The following is a 25,608-nucleotide window of genomic DNA, read 5'->3' as shown; positions in this document are numbered from 1 at the left end:
AGGTATTGTAAGCTTCCGTCCTTTTAAGCGCTGGTTTCACGGATGAGGACAAAACTATGTGCCATGAAACATCAGCGCCCTGTAAGAGCCGCCCCTACCCCCCTGAGGGCACAGGGGACCGCGGCGTCTATTCGCGGGACGCTGCGCCAGCGGCACTCTTTCAGCGTCCTGACAATGCCCTCTTCCGGCCGTGCCCTCCCCGCCGGTAACAACTGCTGAATACCCAGGAGTGCTGCGAGGAACTTACACCAGATGCATTAAAGCACCGCACATCCATTTCCCTACTGTGCTAACTGCGTGTTCAGTTCGCTACCTGTGGGGGAGCAAGGGCGCCCCCAAAAGTACATCTCACCATAAACAGACAGTGAAAGGAAACGACGTTTTACAAAGTAAGCAAAAATAAGACATTCTCGAGCCAGGAAACTTTTCCATCACAAAGGCACCACAGTCAATACGGGCACATTGTCTGGGCAAACACAATGCTTCGCTCTGCTGAAACTGCTTTTGTTTTTTAGACCACACGGTGCCCGCTGCCCACCCACCAAGGGTGCCCACACGCCACTGGCAGTGACTGACCTTTTATCCTTCTACGTCGAGCGGATGCAGGGATGAAGCAAGCCGCCTGGATCAGGAAGTTTTACACGCAGGGCATGCTTCGCTCTCCACGGCATGCTTCGCCCTCCATGAAGCAAAGAGTCCAGACTCGGCAGAGTTGTTCTGTTATTTTTTTCTCGCGTGCGTTTTCTCGCTCTGAACTTTTCTCCTCCCGCAGCATTTCCCTTCACCGCCTCTCGCTCCCCCTCCCGCCCCCTTCAGTTTAGTGCAGACCAAACATCCTCTCCTTGTCCCAGACGCAGTAACGTACTCGCATAAGAGGGAGTCCGCATCTCAGGTTTCATTATAAAGACGGAACTTATTAATGACTTTTTCAGATATGATGCAGGCTGGTCAGCCACTCAGGGACAGCCTTTTCAGACGCCGTGGATTTATGAAACGTCACATGGTTTATGTTGTGTAGGTAACAAATGGCTCCCTCTCTCCAGCGCGCGAATGGTTTACTCGCAGCCTATCCCGCCCTCTGAAATTACCCATTCTCAAAAGTGTGTTTGGATTGAGTCGGGGACCTCACAGTCTGGTAAAGTAATTGGTTAACCAGCATTATTAACTGGAGGGATAACAAAGGGGAGCATTGTTGCGTTAGTGATTTTCTTGCACAGTTTCCCTGTGAGTTATTTTTCGAGTCAGAGCACATGGTGTCCAGCTCCCGAGGAAAATGTGTCAGGATAGTGAGCGCTTTCCCAGTCCTCGGCCTCAAAGTGGACTTGAGGCGCAAAAAAAAGGGTTTCCCATCTCCCAGGACCCGTGGGGCTTTAATTGAATCTGGCAGCTTCTGCTGGGCCGCTGAGCCTCTCAACGGAGGTTAAAGTGCGGTGTAACGTGATGCCTTGTGTGAGTCCAGGCACTATTATTGATTTTCGTAGAGGGGCCTACATACGCTTTAGGGTCGGGTCCGTGTATTGGGTTCCACCCAGGGCAGCCTGCATTGCTTTTAAGAACCGCGCAGATTTATTAGACGCAGCACACTGTCTACCGATCATAACAACAGTGTCTGGAAGATATTGGGCACTTCATGTAATTGATAAGCCCATAAATTGATTTTAGTCACAAATCGTCATCAATTTCTTTATTCGATTTAAAAAATAAAATCCTAAAAGACAGACATCAACAATAGACCAGGGCGCATATTTACTAAAAATGTGCATAGCACGATGTACAAGCTGATTGTCTCACCGATGTTATGAGCAAAAATCAAAACATTTAAAAAATAAAAAAATGCGCATAGCGCAGGGCAGCAACCAAAGTTGCTGCGATGCTTTGCGTGAACGGGATGCAGATGAACAGCGCCATATCTACAAGATTTGATGCTTTTGAGCTCTCTACCTGTTCTTGTGAACGTGAGGCTGCCTAGCGAAAATCCAGGCACCGTTGCAACATGCTGTTAGGTGTGCCTGCGTTACATTGCTTTTGTGCCCTAAGTAACACCTTTCTGCACAAAAACAGTCCTAAGAGGCAATTTCCTCTTCCTGCAGAATGCATCATGCATAGAGCGCGGAAGTAATGAGGAGAAATAAACATATTGCTCCTCGTTACATTTCTCTGTGGTAGGTGCACAATTTTGGTGCAATTCCAGGTTTACTACTTTAATCGCTTCGTCGTGGTGGACATTCCGCTGGGGTGCGACCGAATCCGACGTGTGCGCAGATCGGACGCGACGCACATGCCCTGTCCCACGCATTGAAAACATTAGGTAAATCTAGGATTGCGTCAAATTCTATGGATAGATGCACAGGAATGCCCATGTCCCCACATGGTACGCCTATCACAACAAAATGTAAAGCAAGTCAGCTCAAGCAGTTGTATTGCATTACATGTCTTTTCAAAGTCATGCAAAGCCACGCAAATAGCCCCTTGCATGATTGTGTCACTTTCAAAATCCCATTTAAGGACTTGCGTTGGCTTGCGACGAACTGCGTCACACAAGTATAACACGAGCACTTAATAAATCTGGGTCCTGGTGTCATGGCTGAAAGGAGAGAAGATTTCTCACATACCTGTCAGTGGGTTATAAAGGCGTTCACTGTGACCACTGTGCCCTCGGCCTAGTTGCCCCCTCGCTCCCCGCCTGCTGCCGCCTGCTGCCTGCCTCTTACCTGCTGCCTGCCTGCCTGCTGCCGATCCAACCCGGCGCCCCAGCCGCCGCAGAGCCGCCCGCCTCGATCGCCGATCCAGCCCGGCGCCCCAGCCGCCGCTGGGCCGGCCGCCTGGATTCTCGCGCCGGTTTTTGCCGTGACCCCGCCCCCCACCTGCCGATAGGTCCACGCGCTCCCCGCCTGACCCGCCCTCCCGGATCCCTTCTTAAGGGGACCCCGACCCCGCATTAGCAGCGACCACTGTGCCCTCGGCCTGGTTGCCCCCTCGCTCCCCGCCTGCTGCCGCCTGCTGCCTGCCTCTTACCTGCTGCCTGCCTGCCTGCTGCCGATCCAACCCGGCGCCCCAGCCGCCACAGGGCCGCCCGCCTCGATCGCCGATCCAGCCCGGCGCCCCAGCCGCCGCTGGGCCGGCCGCCTGGATTCTCGCGCCGGTTTTTGCCGCGACCCCGCCCCCCGCCTGCCGATAGGTCCACGCGCTCCCCGCCTCCCGCCTGACCCGCCCTCCCGGATCCCTTCTTATGACGCCCCCTCAGCGAACGCGCAGCGGACGCGCGCAGCGGGAGCGCCGACTGAGCGCCGAAGGTGCGCCAAAGGTAAGCCCGTCTGCGCCCGTCCGTGCCTGGACCGCGCCCAGTGCCAGGACCCCTGGCCCCCGCAGATCCCAGCCCACCCGCCGGACGTACGACGCCGCCACCCTCATCACACTCAACGACGGACGAGTCCCGGGATGCTACCGTGCCACCCCGAGACGCTCCCACGGACCCTTCTGCTGCACCGCTTGCAAGTTCACCTGCATCCGGACCTGCCTCGCACCAGCACCCGCCAAGACGAACACCAGCAGCAACCACCTCAATTGCATCCTGCTCAACACCCGCTCAGTCCACAGACACGACATCGAACTCTGGAACCTCATCGACACCACAGCTCCTGACGTTGCCTTCCTCACGGAGACCTGGATGAACGCCTCTTCAGCGCCCGACATCGCCATCGCCGTCCCAGAGGGCTACAAGATCACCCTGAGGGACCGCACCACCAACCAGATGGGAGGAGGCATCACCATCATCCACAGGGACACCATCCGCATCACGACTTACACCGACGACATCCTGACCACCGCCGAACACCTACACTTCCAGATCCACACCGACCCGAAGACCACCCTCAGAGGCACCCTGAACTACCGACCCCCGGGACCACGCACACAATTCAGCGAGGACATCGCCGACTTCGTCAGCCCGCATGCCCTCCCCTCCGCTGACTACATCCTCCTGGGGGACCTCAACTTCCACCTGGAGAACAACAACGACCGCAACACCACCACCCTGCTCGACAACCTCGCCAACCTCGGACTCAAGCAGCTGGTGACCACCCCCACCCACCTCGCCGGACACACACTCGACGCCGTCTTCTCAGCCAGCAAAGACATCACCTTCAGCCACGCCACAGGACTCCACTGGACGGACCACAGCTGCGTCCACTTCACCTTCAGAAGAACGACGATCCACCACCACCAGCAACAGGTCGCCCGCAGAAACTGGAGCAAGATCACAGTCGACCAGCTCGCCGCTTCCCTGAGCCAGCACCCTCCCGCCAGCTCAGCGAACCCCAGCCAGGCCGCCGACAACCTCACGAAGTGGATCAGCAACTGCGCGGACGAACTCGCCCCACTGAAGACCCCGCCCAGCAGACCCGGCAGCAAGAAGGCCCCATGGTTCACCAATGAACTCAAGAGCTCCAAGAAGAACTGCCGAGCCCTCGAGAAAGCCTGGAGAAGGGAGCCAACACCGGACAACATGACCACCCTCAAGCTTGCCACCCGGAAGCACCACCAGCTGATCCGCGACACCAAGAAAACTGAATTCAAGGACCGACTGGACAACAACGCACACAACTGCAAGGAACTCTTCAACATCGTGAAAGAGCTCTCCAACCCCAACGCCGGAAACAACGACATCACCCCATCGCAAGAACTCTGCAACTCCCTCGCCTCCTACTTCCACAACAAGATCGCGGACATACACAACAGCTTCAACACCCAACCGACGAACGCCACGTCCGACTCGACCGAACCACCGCCCCCCACCACCACCCTCCGCGCCTGGACTCCTATCAGCACCGAAGACACCGTCCGCATAATGAACTCCATCCACTCCGGATCTCCGACCGACCCCTGCCCTCACCACGTCTACAACAAGGCCGACGCTGTCATCGCACCCCACCTGCGGGACATCATCAACACCTCATTCGACACCGCCACCTTCCCTGAGAGCTGGAAGCACGCCGAACTCAGCGCTCTACTCAAGAAACCAACAGCGGACCCCACCGAACTCAAGAATTACCGCCCCATCTCGCTCCTCCCGTTTCCAGCCAAAGTAATCGAGAAGACCGTCAACAAGCAACTGGCCGCCTTCCTCGAGACGAACGGATCCCTCGACCCCTCACAGTCTGGCTTCCGAGCCAACCACAGCACCGAGACCGCCCTCATCGCTGCCACCGATGACATCCGAACCCTGATGGATAACGGAGAAACAGCGGCCCTCATCCTCCTAGACCTCTCCGCGGCCTTCAACACCGTCTGCCACCGCACCCTAGTGCAGCGCCTCTACAACGTCGGAATCCAGGAGAAGGCACTGGAATGGATCATCTCCTTCCTCGACGGAAGAACCCAGAGAGTCCGCCTACCACCGTACAAATCAAAGGCCACCAAAGTCATCTGCGGCGTACCCCAAGGATCCTCGCTGAGCCCAACCCTCTTCAACGTCTACATGAGCCCCCTCGCGGCCATCGCACGCCAACACAACCTCAACATAATCTCCTACGCCGACGACACCCAGCTGATCCTCTCCCTGACCAACGACCCCGCCGCCGCCAGAGCCAACCTTCACGAAGGAATGAAAGAGGTAGCCGAGTGGATGTCGACCAGCCGCCTGAAGCTGAACTCGGACAAGACGGAAGTCCTCATCCTGGGATCCTCGCCCTCCGCCTGGGACGACTCCTGGTGGCCCCCCGCCCTGGGAACCGCACCCAAACCGACAGACCACGCACGCAACCTGGGCTTCATCCTGGACTCCTCCCTCTCCATGACCAAGCAAGTCAACGCAGTCTCCTCGTCGTGCTTCAACATCCTGCGCATGCTACGGAAAATCTTCCGGTGGATCCCCACCGAGACCAGGAAGACTGTCACCCAGGCCCTCGTCACCAGCCGACTGGACTATGGCAAAGCCCTCTACGCCGGAACCACCACCAAGCTCCAGAAGAGACTCCAACGGATCCAGAACGCCTCAGCCAGACTCATCCTCGACATCCCACGACACAGCCACATCTCCGGATACCTAAGAGACCTGCACTGGCTCCCGGTCAACAAGAGAATCACCTTCCGTCTCCTTACCCACGCACACAAAGCTCTCCACGATCAAGGCCCGAGCTACCTCAACAACCGCATCAACTTCTACGCTCCCAAACGACACCTCCGATCAGCCAGTCACGCCCTCGCCGCCGTCCCCCGCATCCGAAGAACGACAACAGGAGGAAGGTCCTTCTCCTACCTGGCCGCCAAGACCTGGAACTCCCTCCCTCCCGACCTGCGCCTGACCCAAGACCACCTCGCCTTCAGGAAGAAGCTCAAGACCTGGCTGTTTGGGCAGTAGCAGCCCCCCCCCCCCTAGCGCCTTGAGACCCTCCGGGTAAGTAGAGCGCTCTATAAATGTCTATGATTGATTGATTGGTTCAGACTACATGCTCCTCCAATCCTTGACATCTGCACATAGGAATGGACAGTCACATATGTGCCATTGTTTACAGAATATGTGTTTGTGTTATGTGTGTGTGAGAGAGAGCATAGTGAAGGGGAGGTGTTGCATAGAGGTACATGCTCTTCCAATCCCTGACATCTGTACATAGCGATGGACACTCACATATGTGCCATTGTTTACAGGTGAGGACAGAATATGTGTTTGTGTGTGTGTATGTGTGTGTGTGTGAGAGAGAGAGCATGGTGAAGGGGAGGTGTTGCATAGAAGTACATGCTCCTCCAATCCCTGACATCTGCACATAGCGATGGACAGTCACATATGTGCCATTGTTTACAGGTGAGGACAGAATATGTGTTTGTGTGTGTGAGAGAGAGAGATAGAGAGAGTGTGAATGGTGAATGGGAGGTGTTGTAAAGCAGTACATCAGATGGCCAGAGTGAAAACATAGCAATGAAGGTGAAAGAGATAATGTATGAGATATGCGAATGGAGAAGTTCAGAAAGATGGTGGCACAAAAATGGCATGCACGCCTAACAGAGTGAGAGACCGTAGAGGAAAGTGGAGTGAAAGGGATAACGGAAGCCACTGCAAGACTCTGGAGACCATTACCTGTTCCACAGACCTAAGTCATATTTAATTCACAGGCTCACATTTTCAGATTTGAAGCATTTTCAATACTTATTATTCCATAAAGCTATTGTGTACTTAATTATCTGATAACACTAACAAGCTCCGAAAAAGCCAATGGCACTGGTTTGTTTTTGGAATATGTTTGTTGTTTTGTGATTTGTCTGGATGCGATAACAGAAAAATCAAAGAAAGGCATCCAAATACTGTTCAGGTGGCAGCTCTGTCATGCACAGGATTTTAGGCTTCTTGTTTATAAGCTTCATTCTTAATTACATAGCCACGCCCCTTGGGAAGGATTCCTAGTTGTGCTTCCTAGGCCAAACTTCTTTTAGAGTCCCTCACACCTTTTTCATTCCACTTAAAGTACTGAAAACACCACTATACATAGGATGAAAAGGGACAGATGACATGCAACAGATAGTGGCATTGTGAATTTACAATCAGGATTTTGTTAAAGCACCTGACCTAAAATTAATTTGGCTCAACCACACATACCCTCGTGAAGTTATAGGAGGGCAGACAGAATGAACTCTCAGTTTACTATAGAAAATAAAGAAATGAGCTGACGGGTATAAGGAATACCTTTATTCAGAATATATCAAAGCTTTATTTCGATATATATATTATCATAAAAGCACATTTCAAGTATAAAACACAATTCATTGACAATACATTTTCCTTAAAAAGTTGCTTATAAAAACATTTGGTATTACAATAAATAATTAAAAAAGTATTACACTTTATCAGCTTTGTGAATATTTGAGCATATAAAAAAGATACAGCTAAAATGTATCTCATCAAATAGCCTTCAGCCTAATCAACCAAGCCCAACTAAGAAATTTGGCCACCCCACACACTAAGGTTGTGCTAGCATCAGCCTTAAGAATTCTAAGTGCAATGGAGTGGTACCTGGTTCCAAGCAACAGGCACACAGGTTTGAGCCATTTCTGCCTAGGTTTTATATAGGCTGGGCATACAAAAAAGACATGAGCAATATTTTCAGAAACACCTTCACAAATTGGGCAATCAGGAGAAGTTTGATGCGGTGGCTTCCACTTACAGGTACAATCACGAAGGGGGAGTGTTCCCATCCTAAACTGAATATAGAGAGATCTATCTCTGGGTTTCTTAATGAAATCTAGATAGGGCTCTAGGCGAACCTTTGGTTTGTGCTGTCGGAATGCCTCGGTCAACCTACCTAGATTTGGGTCCCTCTCCTCATGATCATCAACCCATGCCCAATAGGCTCGCTTAGTTTCGGTTTTGGACAGCGATGCCCCAGGCTCCCGGCCAGTAGCAAGGCCCGTTTCCAGTAAAAGCTTCTTTATATTGGATATCCAACTAATTTTATGGGCTCCATGAAGGTTCATAACCTCTCTTAAACCATCAGCATACCTTGAGAGCTCGGGGGTACACCATAACCGAGCCCAATATAAGAGTGGGCGTAGGGACACTAGGTCCTTAATGGAGCAACGACCCAGGTCACTCAACAGTGGTTTAGTAGGAGTACCCCTCGGGAGCGATGCAAGCTCCCTAAAGAACTTGTTCTCTGCAATGACTAAGGCATCAACACATTCAAATCCCCAGAGCTCTGCACCATAAAGGGCACAGCCTACAGCTTTTGCAGCGTAGATATCCAGAACAGGGGCAATGGGTTTAGAAGTGGATGCTCGATGTTCCCTCCCTAGTACTCCAACAACCCTCCTATGACTTAGCGCCATTTTGTCAATATGTGGCTGCCATTTAAGCTTGTCCGAAATTCTAATTCCCAAGTAGTCGAACTCCTTTACACGTTCCAGAGACACCCCATCAAGAGATAAGGTGGATCTAGACGATCTACTCGGGTTAAAATAAAGGAGCTTGGTTTTCGATGTGTTTATGGCAAGGCCCCTGAGCTTGCAAAACAAACAGAAGCGGTCTAACAGCTTCTGTAATCCTGCCGGAGTTTTTGATACCAACAACGTATCATCCGCAAAGAGTAGTGCGGGGACTTTATCACCCGCCAAGACCGGGGCATCAGCATTAATTTCAAGCAAAAAGGAAACTACGCCATTCACAAGTAATGTGAAAAGTGTCGGGCCAGGACACAACCCTGGCGTACCCCTCTAGTCACAGGGATTTTATCAGTTTTTTGCTCCTGTGATCCCCATCTAATACGGGCATAAGTTCCATCATGCATACGAGCTAGGAGATTCAGAATGGGTAAGGGAATCCCCATTTCCTTCAGGACCAGCCATAGGCGGTCTCGGGAGACCAAGTCAAAGGCGGTCTTTAGATCGATAAATGCCAAATAAAGACCGCCCTTGCCAATGGTAACCACCTTCCAGTGTAAGAGGACCAGCCTAAATGCCTGGTCTATCGTGCTTGTGCAAGCCCTGAAGCCCATCTGAAAGGGTGAAATAATGCTGTTTTCATCGGCCCAAGAAAGAATCCTCTCCAGGAGTACCCTGCCAACCAATTTCTGCCCCGCATTAATAAGACTTATTGGGCGGTAGTTGGCAGGGTTCCCCCTGGAGCCCTTCTTGTATATAGGGATCACTTCGGCCGCCTTCCATGAATTCGGAACAGGTGAGCCTTCTAACAAAGCATACCTTTATTAGATCCCTTGGTCACATAATATAGAATTCAGATTGGATTGACCCATTGTCCATAATTTGCTGAAAGGATGTACCAGAACAATCTGCATAACCCATTCCATGTCGTTTGTCTCGAGAGTTGATCAAGCTTATTGGATGCGAGCTGGAATTGAAACTAAATTAGATGTACATGAAGAATTGTCCTGTCAGCCAAAGCAAACACTTTGCAGGTATTAGCATCATCCAGCCTCCAGTCCTAGGAGAGTCACCCAGGCCCTTGCAGACCCAACCGACCGTAGGGGGTTTCCCTGCCCTTCAAGCGGCCCCAACCCTTTAGGGAGGCACAATTCAGCGAAAAGCTAATGGATATCTGTGAGTTATGGGGGACTCAGGCCCCATTAGTTACATTCGGGGGGGGGGGGAGGGGGCATAATTTTGCTTTATGCCACTCTTCAGTCCGAATGTGTTATTCCTTATTCCACGACCATGCATAACACATTTCCTCTTTCTTCCTTCCCACATGTCTACTGCTCAGTCTCTGCATCTTAAACTATGTTTGAAATATTTTTATCCCCACCCTTTAACAGTCTCTATACAGTGGCTATGGGACCTGCCTGAAACAGTCTAGTTTCCACTTTGTCTGGGTCACAGGAAATACCTGCCCGGCTGCAGGAGACTATCATATGTCATGTCTGGGTCTGGAAAATGTGTTTGAGTGGAAACACCACATATAGAGAATAATGTTTCGACTTTGCCAGAATAAAACGCAGAGCTCTTAACAAATACTATGTGACAGTGTTTACTGTCTGCTGCATCCTAGTCCTTGCGTTTTACTCTATTATCATCATTAGTATCTCTATATTCTCTCTGTATCTCTACCATCTCTTTTTATCTCCAACTTCTCTCCCTGTTGACGTCTCACCTTCTTTCCCTGTTGATGTCTCACTTTCTCTCTGTATCTCCGCCTTCTCTCTGTATGTCCACCTTCTCTCTGTATCTTCTGCTTCTCCCTGAATCTCCACCTTCTCTCTGCATCTCCTCCTTCTCTCTGAATCTCCACATTCTCTCTGCATCTCCACCTTCTCTTTGCATCTCCTCCTTCTCTCTGCATCTCCTCATTCTCTCTGCATCGCCCCTTCTCTCTGCATCTCCACCTTCTCTCTGCATCTCCACCTTCTCTCTGCATCTCCTCCTCTCTGTATCTCCTCCTTCTCTCTCCATCTCCACCTTCTCTCTGCATCTCCTCCTTCTCTCTGCATCTCCGCCTTCTCTCTGCATCTCCTCCTTCTCTCTGCATCTCCTCCTTCTCTCTGCATCTCCCCCTTCTCTCTGTATCTCCACCTTCTCTCTGCATCTCCTCCTTCGCTCTGCATCCCCACCTTCTCTCTGAATCTTCACCTTCTCTCTGCATCTACCCCTTCTCTCTGTATCTCCTCCTTCGCTCTGCATCTCCACCTTCTCTCTGAATCTCCACCTTCTCTCTGTATCTCCACCTTTTCTCTGCATCTCCTCCTTCTCTGTGTATCTCCTCCTTCTCTCTGTATCTCCTCCTTCTCTCTGCATCTCCTCCTTCTCTCTGCATCGCCCCTTCTCTCTGCATCTCCACCTTCTCTCTGCATCTCCACCGTCTCTCTGCATCTCCTCCTCTCTGTATCTCCTCCTTCTCTCTCCATCTCCACCTTCTCTCTGCATCTCCTCCTTCTCTCTGCATCTCGCCTTCTCTCTGCATCTCCTCCTTCCCTCTGTATATCCTCCTTCTCTCTGCATCTCCTCCTTCTCTCTGAATCTTCACCTTCTCTCTGCATCTACCCCTTCTCTCTGTATCTCCTCCTTCGCTCTGCATCTCCACCTTCTCTCTGAATCTCCACCTTCTCTCTGTATCTCCACCTTTTCTCTGTATCTCTACCTTCTCTCTGTATCTCCTCCTTCTCTCTGTATCTCCACCTTCTCTCTGTATCTCCTTCTTCGCTCTGCATCTCCACCTTCTCTCTGCATCTCCCCCTTCTCTCTGCATCTCCCCCTTCTCTCTGCATCTCCACCTTCTCTCTGTATCTCCTCCTTCGCTCTGCATCTCCACCTTCTCTCTGCATCTCCCCCTTCTCTCTGCATCTCCCCCTTCTCTCTGCATCTCCACCTTCTCTTTGTATCTCCTCCTTCTCTCTGTATCTCCACCTTCTCTCTGTATCTCTACCTTCTCTCTGTATCTCTACATTCTCTCTGCATCTCCTCCTTCTCTATGTATCTCCACCATCTCTCTGTATCTCCTCCTTCTCTCTGAATCTCCATCTTCTCTCCGTATCTCTACATTCTCTCTGCATCTCCTCCTTCTCTATGTATCTCCACCTTCTCTCTGCATCTCCTCCTTCTCTCTGTATTTCACCTTCTCTCTGTACCTCCACCTTCTCTCTGCACCTCCTCCTTCTCTCTGTATCTCTGAATCTCCACCTTCTCTCTGTATCTCCACCTTCTCTCTGCATCGCTTCATTCTCCTCTCTCTCTGCATCTCCTCCTTCTCTCTGTATCTCCACCTTCTCTCTGTATCTCCAGCTTCTCTCTGTATCTCCAGCTTCTCTCTGCATCTCCTCTTTCTCTGTATCTCACCTTCTCTCTGTATCTCTGAATCTCCACCTTCTCTCTGCACCTCCTTCTTCTCTCTGTATCTCCTCCTTCTCTCTGAATCTCTACCTTCTCTCTGTACCTCCACCTTCTCTCTGCACCTCCTCCTTCTCTCTGTATCTCTGAATCTCCACCTTCTCTCTGAATCTCCTCCTTCTCTCTGCATCTCCCCCTTCTCTCTGCATCTCCCCCTTCTCTCTGCATCTCCACCTTCTCTTTGTATCTCCTCCTTCTCTCTGTATCTCCACCTTCTCTCTGTATCTCTACATTCTCTCTGCATCTCCTCCTTCTCTATGTATCTCCACCATCTCTCTGTATCTCCTCCTTCTCTCTGAATCTCCATCTTCTCTCCGTATCTCTACATTCTCTCTGCATCTCCTCCTTCTCTATGTATCTCCACCTTCTCTCTGCATCTCCTCCTTCTCTCTGTATTTCACCTTCTCTCTGTATCTCCTCCTTCTCTCTGAATCTCTACCTTCTCTCTGTACCTCCACCTTCTCTCTGCACCTCCTCCTTCTCTCTGTATCTCACCTTCTCTCTGTATCTCCACCTTCTCTCTGCATCGCTTCCTTCTCCTCTCTCTCTGCATCTCCTCCTTCTCTCTGTATCTCCACCTTCTCTCTGTATCTCACCTTCTCTCTGTATCTCTGAATCTCCACCTTCTCTCTGCACCTCCTTCTTCTCTCTGTATGTCACCTTCTCTGCCTGTTGATTCCTCGCACTCCCCTGCATTCTCTTTTCTCTCCAGCATTCCATCTTTCTCTTCTTATCCTCGGTCCTATTGCGAGCTCTGTCATCTTTGAGTTCAGCAGTCATCATTCATTAAACTACTTATCTTACTTAAACCTAAACCTACTTCCTGCCTCTGACCTTCCTTTATCACCCGCATTTCCATCTGTTGACGCTGGTTCAGATCTCTCCCATTTCGACGGGTGGCATGGCTAGACAGAGACGACCATAACTCCGGAATTTGACCTGACCCAGACTTATTCCTATTTCCTAATTATAAAGGGTGATTCTTTTTTTTTCTCCCGCTGTAGGTCAGAAATTTACAGATATTCGACTTAATAAAGACACATTTTGCAGATACTCCCCATCAGAGAATACCCAGAAATTATATTATAAAATTACTTCCTTAGCGTCTCAGCGCTTTGCCTCAAACCTCCTTTTCCACTACAAATTGACCCACGCTCACTAGGAAAAATGGTGGATTTTTCCTTTTACGCGGTTTGCATAACCACGGACAACTCGGCGCAGAGGAAAGAGCGCCTCTGGTCCACTGTGTGTTGGTGCATCCGGAAATAAATGCCTTCACACTCTGCATCAGTCTATTGACATGGAGGTGGCTCTCTTGAGAAAAGCAAAATGCGAACTGGGGACAGCGGCCTCGTTTGCGCACCCAGCTCCCTCACACACACTTGATTCCCCCTTTCTACATGCCCAAGTGGGAAACGTAGTTGCTAGCTTCCTAGAGCGTTCAGAGTTCTCTCCCCCTCTTAAATGGAACAGTAGTTGCCTAATTTCTCCAATCCAGGCGGTCCTCACTCCACCGCTCCGTTACACAGCCAATGAGGGCCCATGCATTTATTTGAGTCTTGCCTGTTTGGTTGCACTTGCAGAGCCTGTAGCGTTTCGGAATGGGATGCATCCTTCTGCCACTGCTACCATGCGAAGAACCTCAGGGTCAGATATGGTGTAAGGAGCATCAACCACACTGAAGTGCCAGAGTTTATCTTCAAGGGCTACCGTGGAGAAGTGTGGCTCAAGGTTAGAGCGGCAGACTCTGATGCAGAGGTCTGGCCCAGTAGCAGGGTTCAATTCCCGCCTCGGCTGGTCTGGGAGTCTGGGACTCAATTTCCTCGGACCTGATAATTCTCGCCTCGGTGCCTATTCTAATCATGGGTCCCACTCTGCAACTCTGGGCAATAGCTTGCTTAATCTCCACAACGGCGCTTAATCTCCACAACGGCCCCAACAGCGCTGGGATGCCTGGCTTGACATTTCACAGGGAAAAGCCAGGAAGGGTTCCACAGCGGTATGCGTTACAGCGCCATTAGTACGCTTTACAAGTACAAATTACATTTACAATTCTCAGCACCTGAGAATCAACATACATGGAAATGCAAAGCTCGGTAGGTGACCAAAATGACAAGAGTTTCACCACTGCACAGCCATAGCCCTTACCTCCTTAAAACCATTAGTGTCTTCCTGATTGGTGGCAGAGTCACGGATTCCCTGGCTAGTAGAAGGGAACATGTGATAATCCGTACAGGAACAAATTATCCTCAAATTTGCCTAAAAAGGTTCACATTACACACATATTTTCAAAATTAAGGCATGAGAGGATGAACAATGAAGTCACGGAGGCTTCCGCTGATTGACACCCCAGAAATGCACTTCACAAACTTAGAATGTTTGTTGGTGGGAAAATGTGCGGTTCAAAGGGCTCTGTAGGAAAGGGTGCCTACACCTCTTGGACAAGGCTACAGATATATTGAATGTACTTTTAACAATTCCTTTGTGTGGGCAAATCCCTGCTCACAAGAATCAGAATCAATTAGGAAGCATTGCAGTGAAAGTCAGAACATTTTCGTATCTTAAACATATCAGTAGGTTATCACAGATGGTGGCGAATACTGTATACAGCACAAAGTGGAGCTGGTTTGTGACCGTTCTCATCTTTTATTTCTGATGCTTTCTTATTTCATTTTACGATGATTCCACAAGAGCAGTCAACACGTTTCGGCCCTTAGGGTTCGCAGCTATGGGGCTTTTCTCAAGGTTGTTCAATATAACCAAATACATGATAAAACAATTCCTAAAAAAAAATGAAACCTAGAATTATAATAATATGGGATGAGCAAACAAAGGAAAGACAAGATAAATAATAATAATAATGAGTCAATTTAGTTCTGCTGGTATATGAAGTACATTAGAACATTTAAGTGGGCACTGCACAGTGGTGCCAAATCTGGGAAACAACACACTCTGAGAAACTGCACACGTGAGGAAACATGAGATCCTAAAAGTATTTGAAGACGACTCACTAAAAGGTGCTAGTGCAAAAGCACTAGTGAACCAGCGAGGTGGTGGATATGGCAAGAAGTGATAAAGAGTTAAGAAGTCGAAAAGCATCAATACAGTCAACATTTTTGGATATCATGCATTTAGTATCAAGATGGGAAGCTAATGTTAATAAAATGTGGTATTTAAAATGTACATCCTAGAAGGGAAAGGTTAAGGATTTCAAACACTGTCTTCAAAGCGAGTGTTAAGGACTATCATTTATATGTGGGCCTAAAATGGCATTCCTGGATGGGCTAATGGCAAAGTAATTCGATGTAAATTTTGTGGCATGTGACCAATCTACGAAATATACATTTCGGCCGCCTGTTTCTTTTAATGATGAAGAAGCTGTGAACATACTCTCTTCGTTAAAGACTGCTGCCATACAGTATGTGTTATTCTGAATTAATGCTTGCTGCTGTGTTACATTTATTTATTTGTTGGTTTCCTCTTTTATAATTTAGAGATTGTTTTAATCAACGTCAAACACACAGTAATTTCAAAAGGTTTATGTTTCACCTTTACATCTACCCACTCATAACTCCTAAAATCACCCTTACCTCCCTTTACCTCTAGCCTCCCCAATTCCTAAAATCACCGTACCTTCCTTTATCTCTCTCTACCACTTAGCCCACAAGTCACCCTCACCTCCCGTTACCTGCACCCATCCCTGAACTCTCAAGTCAACCGTACCACCCTTGACCTCTACCCACTCAAAGCCCTCAATTCACCCTCATCTCCCTTTACTTTCACCCACCGAACCCTCAAGTCACCCTCACCTCCCTTTACATCTACCCACCCCTGAACCCTCAAGTCTCCCTCATATCTCTTTACCTCTGTCCACCGCTAAACTCTCAAGTCCATCTAACCTCTCTTTACCTCAACCCTCTACTGAGCCCTAAAGTCACCCTCCCCCCACATTAACTCTACCCACGCCAAGCCCTCCATTCACCAACATCTCCTTTTACCTTTACATACCGAGCACTCAAGTCACCCTAACCTCTATCCACCCCTGAACCCTCAAGTCACCCTCACCTCCCTTTACCTCTACCCTCTACTGAGCCATAAAGTAACCCTTACCTCCCTTTACCTATACTTGCCCCAAACCCTCAAGTCACCCTCACCTCCCTTTACCTCTATCCACCACATAACCCTTATATCACCCTTACCACCCTTTAATTTTACCAATCCCTGAACCCACAAATCACTCTCACCTACCTTTACCTATATCCACCAGTGAACCCTAAAGTCACCTTAAACTCTTTTTACCTCCACTCAACCCTGAATCCTGAATTCACCCTCACCTCTCTTTATCTCTACCACCCTGAGTCCGAAGTCACCCTTGCCTCCCTTTACAAATACCCATCCCTAAGCCTAAAAATAACTTTTTTTTAAATAATATAAAAATTAAGTTATTGAAAAAAAGAATTATCTGCATGGCAAAGGTACAAATTCTTATCTGCAAGGTACTTACCTGTGTGGTAAAGACTGCATGCTAAACACTGATTCCCCTCAGACAGGACACATCCTGCCCCTCCCTTAAACCTTCTCCTGCCTTCACCCTACAGCCTCTAAATGTTTTTGGAGGCACTATCAGTTGCTTAATGTCCTTCAGTATGTGTTTGGCTGACACCTTCACCTCTTTAAATTATCTCAAGGCGTCAACATTAGTATTCAATACATTGATGACAACAATAAATTGTAGTGACAATTGTAGGACAATATCTACCAAACATTATGTCTACAATAATTTGTGAATAGAACCCAAGAGGTATTCGTAGGATTCCCATCAAAGGACTTGCAGTGATCAATGTTATCATTTGGTCATCCAACCAACGCAATAAAGTCTCTTGATCATTGAGACCATGATCTTGCCTTGTACCACAATAGGGTCACTGCCCACAAATATTTCTTAGGCCAAGTGATAACCTGATGATGGGAAAAAGTGCAGTGCAAAAATTGTGAAAATGGTGAGTTAAAAAAGGATAGAGGATTGGTGCCCTTGGTGATCAGCTTTGGCCACTTCTTAGCACCTTTTTCCTAACTTTTAGCCATGCAACACTGCTGTACAACCCACCATAAAGAAATTGACAAAACTAATCCCCCTCTGTGATGCTGGGCATTATCCTGATCTTCTCCGTACCAGTGGTGTGATGTGCTGGGGACAAGCACAAGTATACGTCTCTGGCTACTGAGCCGATAGTTGTAGCTGCTTGCTGGGTGGGGCCCTATCGCATCCCGTTAAGTCTGCCTTCCAGACCAGAATCCTCAGACCAGCCTGGGACTGAGCCGGTGCAAGATGTCGTGGCTTGACATAGCGAGACATAGTGTACAGAAGTGCTGGTCCAGTTGTATCGTTCCTCTTTCAAGACCATGGGCAAGACAGACCCCAAACAGCCCAAGTTACCATTCGAGAGTAAGCGTCACACTCGCACAATGGAATCATCATCGGAGCTGGGTACTACTCAGGGTCCAGCTGACGGAACTGATAATCCAGAGGAGGACTCGAAGTCTATCTTGCTAGAGGTACGATCCGGCCTCAAAACTATTGACAGTAAGATTGATGCCCTTACGTCCAGCCTCGAAATGGTAAAGAAAAAAGTGGACGTCCATTAAATTCGGCTTGACGTTTTGGAGAATAGGCTGTCTGATACCCAGGATTCTCAGACGGAATCTAGGACACAGATCCTTAGTATGGAGAAGGTACTGGAAGTAATACAAGGGAAAAATTTGGATTTGGAGGCACATTCCTGAAGGAACAACTTTAGAATATTTGGCCTTCTGGAGTTGACAGCCATTTCAAAGATGGAGCCCTTTATTGAAAACCTGCTGAGGGAGCTGTTCGGTCCGGTACTCTCCCCGGTCATGATCGTGGAGAGGGCTCACCGGTCGCCCAGACCCCGGCCGGTGCTGGGTGCCCCGGGTGCCTGATCATTGCACGCCTCCTCAACTATGCGGACAGGGATACTGTTCTCCGTGAAGCGAGGGCTAAGAGTCCCATCACTCATTTGGGCAACAACTTGTCCTTCTTTCCGGATTACACCCCAACAGTACAAGCTGCACGCAGGGAATTCATGCCAGTGAAAAAACGTACACCCCAACAGTACAAGCTGCACGCAGGGAATTCATGCCAGTGAAAAGACTTTTACAATACAATCTGCCTCTGTTCCCTATGCAATGCTGTATCCTGCCAAATTGAAGATTACTCATGATGGACAAACGCATTTTTTTACAGACTCCAAATCGGCAATGAAGTGCACGAAGCACATATGCCCACACAAAACTCCTCAGGTAGCTTTGAAAAGCTCAACAATGTCATCGAATCTTAGTGATGCTGACTGAAAGCTATAGTTTTTGTTGTGTATTATTGTTGTTATTCCACATGACAGCACACATGGACGCAATAGACTATATTACGGTATGAGAGCCCACAACTCTAGTACGCTGATGTGTTATCCGAAACATGTCAGTAGTACAGTGCAATTATGTTTTGGTTAGGCCTATGGTGCAGTCAATGTCCAAGACTGAGAGATCTGGATTTTTTTCCTCTCGATATAGAAGCCTGGCCACACTGCCGCTTGGTAGGTGTTGTCGTCGTTCCTCCCCCCGGAGGGTGATCCCCCATTTGGTTGATGTCTCATAATGGGTTTGGGGTGATTATTGGGAGGGTGGTGGGGGGCTGAATTCTCGACCTAATTGGGAGGTTGTAGTGGAAGGGGGGTGGGCAGAAGGGAGAACTGCGTTCGTTGCTCGCAACTGTTTAGTTGTAGTCTGTAAGAGGGTTGTTAGTTGTGATTGCATTGACACCAGGATTGGGGATTGTATTTTTCATACGAAGCACCATGATAGCCAGTTGCTCGAATCCTATGTTACAGTCGGCAGTGAGGCCAATGGGTGAATGGTACAGATGTCTAACATGGAACATTTGAGGGCTGAATCCCCCCCAAAAAATGTGCCAAGTCTTTGCATACTTTAACCGGCACGGCACTCAGATTGCCTTTTTACAAGAAACACACCTGACCAAGGCAGCGGAAGCGAAAATTGCAATTAAATGGGCAGGATTCAGGCTGGTGTCTTCCTACTGTTAATATTGATCAAGAAGGGAATCCCATTCACATCGCTCGGGACCCACATAGATAGTGAGGGTCGATGTGCTATGGCGCAGGATATGCTAGAGAACACATTAATCACTTTCATAAATACATATGGGTCTATTGCAGATGAGCCAGAGGTGTTCCAGCGAATGTATGGCATATTGAGAGAATGGCCCGAGACTGCTATTGTGTGGTGGGGATCTTAACGCATATTTGGACCCCACTGTGGTCAAATCCAACCCGCAAAGCATACGTACGCTTAAAGTGTCTCAAAGCATTAACAATGCAATGTTGGAGTTTGGGCTGGTGGACGTCTGGAGGCTTCACAATGGCACAACGAGGAAGGGAACATATGCCACATCGGCGCATAATAGCTGGTCTCGGCTGGATTACTGGCTTTTGAATGAGAGCGCTGCCGAGTGGGTGACTGCTGTAGCCACATGTCCACGTACTTTCTCCAATCATTACCCAGTGCAACTGGACCTCCATATCCCCAGTGTCATCCATCGCCCTTTCGCATGATGTTTTCGTTCTGAGGCTCTGCTTGATCCCATTTATAATGACACTATTCGCATAGAAATAGAACACTACTTTGAGGCTAATGCAGGTATGGTTCATAGACCTGGCATGCTGTGGGAGGCGTTTAAGGTGACGATCCGGGGAGTCTGCATTAGCACCATAGCTGGCATACTAAAGGATCTCAGGTCCCACCTCACCCAGATAGAGTACGCTGAAAACCCTAGAAAGCGCCTACACGAATAGCCCCTCCCCAGACACGCTTTCCCGTATCCACAAGTTAGTTCTGGAATATGACACAGTAGCAGAAACAGAAATCTGTTATATTTCACGTAGGCACGTTGCCCGGAAATATGGAGAGGTTGGTAGGCCTGGCCGTAATCTAGCTGCAAAACTCAAAAGTAGTGTGAAACACCATCATATAGATAAAATCACTGACTCTCAGGGTGGGGAACACTATAATCCTCCGGAGATAGTTGAACAGTTCAGAGGCTATTATGCTAACATCTATGCCTCTCAGGGGGCGATTCCACACCCGCCGTGGAATAGAGTATCTGGATGACATTTCCTTCACGTAGCTGGTGAACGGTCACAGGGAGTACCTGAGTCAACCAATAGATGAAGCGGTGTGACGAAGAGCTGCTCGTTGATTCTACATCCTCGGACTTATCACATGAACGCTTGACCCCTTACCTGTTTCCATGTCCCCTCCTTTGTTTTCAGGCCCCGGTTTTTGTTCCTGCCGAACACTGTTCCTTTAAGGATTCAATGCCTGCTGCTGCTCCAGCCGATCACGTGGTGTGGTCACATGACAGCTCCAGGTTCAAAGAGGACGAGACGAGAGGAATGGTGGTCTCGCTGGGAAGATGCTGGAGAAGAGTCGCTGAGGAATTTGGGAGAGAACGGGACGTCCAAACCTTCATCATTACGCTGAGGCTCGGAGAACCGCTGGACTTCCACGACACGGAAGAAGAGCTCCAGTTCGGGGGACGACCGCCACTCGCGGACGACGGAAAAAAGGAGCCGGACTCTGCCCGGCACTGCGCTGATAACGGCCACGGGCCAGGAGGGTCGTGGCTCCACAAGGTAAGGGGCCAGCTGAAGCCAGTCTGGGGCAAGGGGAAACTGGGGTTGTGGGACGGACGCACCAGGGCACTAGAGTAAACTGAGTTGGCGGAGAGAAGTCTCAGCCCTAGTAAAGAAAAACTCACGTATCACAGTGTCGGTTGGGTGCACAGTCCATCCCTCCCCCTCCTTGATCACTTGTGCATCAGAGATATGTTCCCCTGATAAAGTATATTTTCTTTATTTTCCGGTCCTTGGCATTTCTGCACGACGGGATCAACCCTTCTGTCCTTAAGAGCCTGAAACACAGATGACCCCTGCTCGCTGACGAGAAGAGAGGGAAGACGCCCTAGAAAGGAAGAGTGTTATATTTGTCCATTGTTAAAGGATCTGGACCTACAATATTGAAGCCTTCAAATAAAGTCCTTTAGCAAACTCATTCCCTGTCTCCTTGTCAACTTCTCCACCGTGTTACAAGCGGACATAAAAGCAGCAATCTGCGCATTACCGAATTCAAAAGCATCAGGGCAGACGGTCTAACCATTGAATTTTATACGGCGTATACTGATCTTCTTACGCCACACTTTGCTGGAGATATATGCAGAAGCACATGAGGCCGGTGTTCTGCCTCCATCTCTTTGTCAGGCTTTAATTATCAGCCTCCTAAAAAAGGATAAGCACTCTGACAGCTGTGATTCACACCAGCCCTTGTCTTTGATTAACATTGACGCTAAAATACTCGCCAAAATCCTAGCCACTAAATTACAGCCACTGATACAATGTTTGGTCCTGCCGGACCAATCGGGCTTCATTCCGGAACGGTCCACGTCTCACAATTTACAGACCAGTTTCGCAATGATGCATGTTCTAGACTCCAAACTACATGCTGCAGTCGTAATGCTTGATGCGGCTAAAGTGTTTGACTCCTTTGAATGGAATTATATGTTCCACATCTTACATCACATGGGATTTCCATTAGTATTTTTGGGAATGGTAAAGATACTTTACGCTGACCCGTCAATGAGAGTTCGAGTGGGAGGTCTAACGTCTGAGCCATTCGTTATCACGCGGGGTACCCGTCAGGGTTGCCCTCTATCACCATTGTTGTTCGCCCGCTCTCGCTATAGAGCCCCTGGCCTGTGTGATGCGGCAGAGGCATAGAGATACGGCTTTGAATTTTAATCACCGTCCTGTCGGAATATCTCTCTATGCCGATGACATGGTGCTTTTCATCAGAGAACCTGCTCGATACTTGGCGCAGGTGTTAGGAGAATACCCTTGTCTTTGATTAACATTGACGCTAAAATACTCGCCGAAATCCTAGCCACTACATTACAGCCACTGATGCAATGTTTGGTCCTGCCGGACCAATCAGGCTTCATTCCGGAACGGTCCACGTCTCACAATTTACGGACCATTTTCGCAATGATGCATGTTCTAGACCCCACACTACATGCTGCACCTGTAATGCTCGATGCGGCTAAAGCGTTTGACTCCATTGAATGAAATTATATGTTCCACATCTTACAGCGCATGGGGTTTCCATTAATATTTATGGGATGGGTAAAGATACTTTAGCGAGGGTTCGAGTGGGAGGTCTAACGTCTCAGCCATTCTCTATCAAGCGGGGTACCCGTCAGGGTTGCCCTCTATCACCATTGTTGTTCGCTCTCGCTATAGAGCTCCTGGCCTGTGTGATACGGCAGAGGCATAGAGATACGGCTCTGAATTTTAATCACCGTCATGTCGGAATATCTCTCTATGCCAATGACATGGTGCTTTTCATCAGAGAACCTGCTCGATACTTGGCGCAGGTGTTAAGAGAATACATCAGGTTCGGACTGATCTCAGGTCTTACAATTAATTGGGATAAGTCCATTATCATTCCTCTGACGACGGCCACCCTTCCCCCACCTATGGAGTATCCGATAGTTTAGACCGCAGAGCTGTTCAAATATCTAGGGGTCTGGATTCATCGAGATCCCGACGTCATTAAAAGGGAAAATTATGGCCGAGCATGTATCTCTCTGGATCAACAAATAGATAAATGGATAGCATTGCCGTTGTCCCTAGCGGACCGCATTGCGATTATAAAAATGGTGGTACTGCAGCGCTTTCTGTATCTCTTTTCTAACACCCCAATAAAACGGTCACAGGGGTTTTTTAAGACTCTGCGAACGTCATTGCTTTGTTTAGTGTGCGGGGGTAAGCAGGCACGGGTGGGGTGGACCACACGTACAGTTGGCTATGCCAAAGGGGGATTCAGTGCACCGGACCCTTATATCTATTATTTAAGTGCTCAAGCACAATATGCATATTTCTGGTTTAATCCACACGCCTTTACTCCACATGTGGCAGTCGAAGACGGCGATGCCTCTCCTATCCCCCTGCACAATCTCCTCACGCACACGCACCGGGGTACCCCAAAGACAGAAATAAACACAATAGACACCACAGTGGCAGCATGGCACTCTATAGGGCACCTTGCTAATAAATTACCTATATATGCCTCAGCGTTGCCCCTGGCGCATCATGCGGCGTTTTCAGTGACGCAGGAGGCTGGTCTGATGCGGCTGCTTCAGGAGGCTTGTTTAAGCACCATGCAAGACCTCTATCCAGGTGGTGCCTTCCTTACCCCTGCAGATCTGCAGTATTTTGTTAGCCCTACACTGCTTTTTCAGTTCGCTGTCCATAGATTGAGGCACTCTATTAAATCACATTATGATACTTACCCGGCCGAACCTCCGACTCTCCAATCCCTACAGCTATTATTGACTACTCCTATGTGTAGAAAATTAATAACCAGATTATACAGGGCAATACGAATGGAGACACTCAGCTGATCAGACAGGAGCCTCGCACTTTGGAATGACACATTTACCCCCCCCCCCATGACGCTGGTGGAATGGTAACATGTCTGCAATCTCACAGGTAGGCTTACTCTTAATGGAAACCTCCGTATAATACATTTTAAGTATTTGCATCAGACATATCACACACCCCTTCATCTACATGGCTTTGGTTTACCGGACTCTAGTAGATGCAGGAGATATGGGCATTCAGAAGCTGATTTTGTGCATCTCGCTTGGGATTGTGGGAGGGTGGCAAGTTATTGGAGGGCGGGTGGTGCAAATTGTACAAGAAATGTCAGGAACAAAATTACAATGTACACCGTTGATATGTTTGTTATGTTATGTTCCTCATGTGAAAGTGGTCATGGGTAAACTTATCCGTATTGCACTGCTGATGGCCAAATGTAGAGTCGCCATTACATGGGGAGGAACACAGTCGTCGAAAGTGGCACACTGGCTGACGGACATAGTATATTGCAAAGAAAATTTGGAGTTGTATGCAGAGGAACTGCCAACGTCATCCAAACCCAAAGGCATTTGGGAGCCACTGCGATGTTATCTTCATCGAGCGAGCGAGCGAACAACAATGGTGATAGAGGGCAACCCTGATGGGTACCCCGTGTGATAAAGAATGGCTCAGGCCATGGCAGTTGCGCAAGCTGGAGCAGAGTGACTGATAGCTATGTCAGAGAGTTGGCACTCAGACTGTAAGCTGGTATCCCTGATTTGAGATGTAATTTTTCCCCCAAGGTGTTGAGCGATCGCAGCTTGTTTCTGGTTGGTTCTATATGGTAGCTGCCTTGAATGGCAGCATTGCTGATTTTTTTTAAAATGCAATAAACAGAGTTAAAAAAAGAAATTGACAAAACTAATAGCTCTCCTATAAGTGAGACCTACTGACTTTGCCAATGCTTGTTAAATGTAAATTGATACTTGTATAGCGCACTACTCACCCGCAAGGGTCTCAATGCGCTTGTACGTATACCGCTGTGGAACCCATCCTGGCTTTCCCTGTGAGGCGTCCACTCCTGGGCACCCCCAAGGTGGAGGCCAGGCATCCTTAGCGTTGTGGGGGCCGTTGTGGAGATTAAGCAAGCTATTGCCCAGAGTTGCAGAGTGGAACTCCAGGATTGGAATAGGCACCGAGGCGAGAATTATCAGGTCTGTGGAATTTTTGAGCCCAAGACCCGGGAATTGAACCCTGGTCCCAGACTAGACCTCTGCATCAGGGTCTGCCGCTCTAACCATTGAGCCACACTGTTAAAGACCTGTAAGCAAAAGTCAATGAAAGAAATCAGGACATGCATATTTTATTTATTTAAACTGAACCAAATGAACACATGTTGACTGCGGGAAGTGAGTACACTGTTGAGAACAGTAATTATTTACTGTTTTTCTGAAGAACAGATGGTTGGTCTTGAAGCAGCAGTTCATAGAAGTGTGTTCCATAGTCTGTTTCCTTGGCGATGAAGCTTCTGCCTCTTTTAATTCTTCAGTGCTTTGAGTGATCCTGGAGTTTACTTTGGTTAGACAATTGCAGATATGAAACCGGGGATGTCGTGGAATATTGTTTTTGTTTCACCCTGAGGGGGTAATTAATGGATGTATTTTTGTGTATTGTATCAGTGCTTCATACTGGTTATAAACTTGGCTAATTTATATTTGATGGCTTTTTACAACTGACGTGGAGTGACTTAGCAGACTTGGGATGGCAGTCAATGTTCCCACTG

The 25,608-nt window shown here is 48.7% G+C and overlaps 1 protein-coding gene across 2 annotated transcripts in view; it reads right to left on the bottom strand.

Annotated features, from left to right (window-relative positions):
* The window catches only part of PHLDB2 (pleckstrin homology like domain family B member 2), a 491,624-nt gene extending 490,535 nt beyond the window's left edge, over nt 1-1,089 (bottom strand). For both annotated transcript variants that reach the window (XM_086934418.1, XM_086934419.1), the window contains exon 1: nt 577-1,089. The gene's annotated coding sequence lies outside the window, so the exon portion shown is untranslated. The remainder of the gene's footprint in view (nt 1-576) is intronic.
* Nucleotides 1,090-25,608: the final 24,519 nt, after the last annotated feature.

The sequence above is a fragment of the Lissotriton vulgaris genome, chromosome 8, assembly GCF_964263255.1.
Source record: "Lissotriton vulgaris chromosome 8, aLisVul1.2, whole genome shotgun sequence".
Classification (NCBI taxonomy): Eukaryota; Metazoa; Chordata; class Amphibia; order Caudata; family Salamandridae; genus Lissotriton; species Lissotriton vulgaris.
Note: the sequence above shows the minus strand (reverse complement) of the source record. Positions and strands in the feature narration are given on the sequence as shown.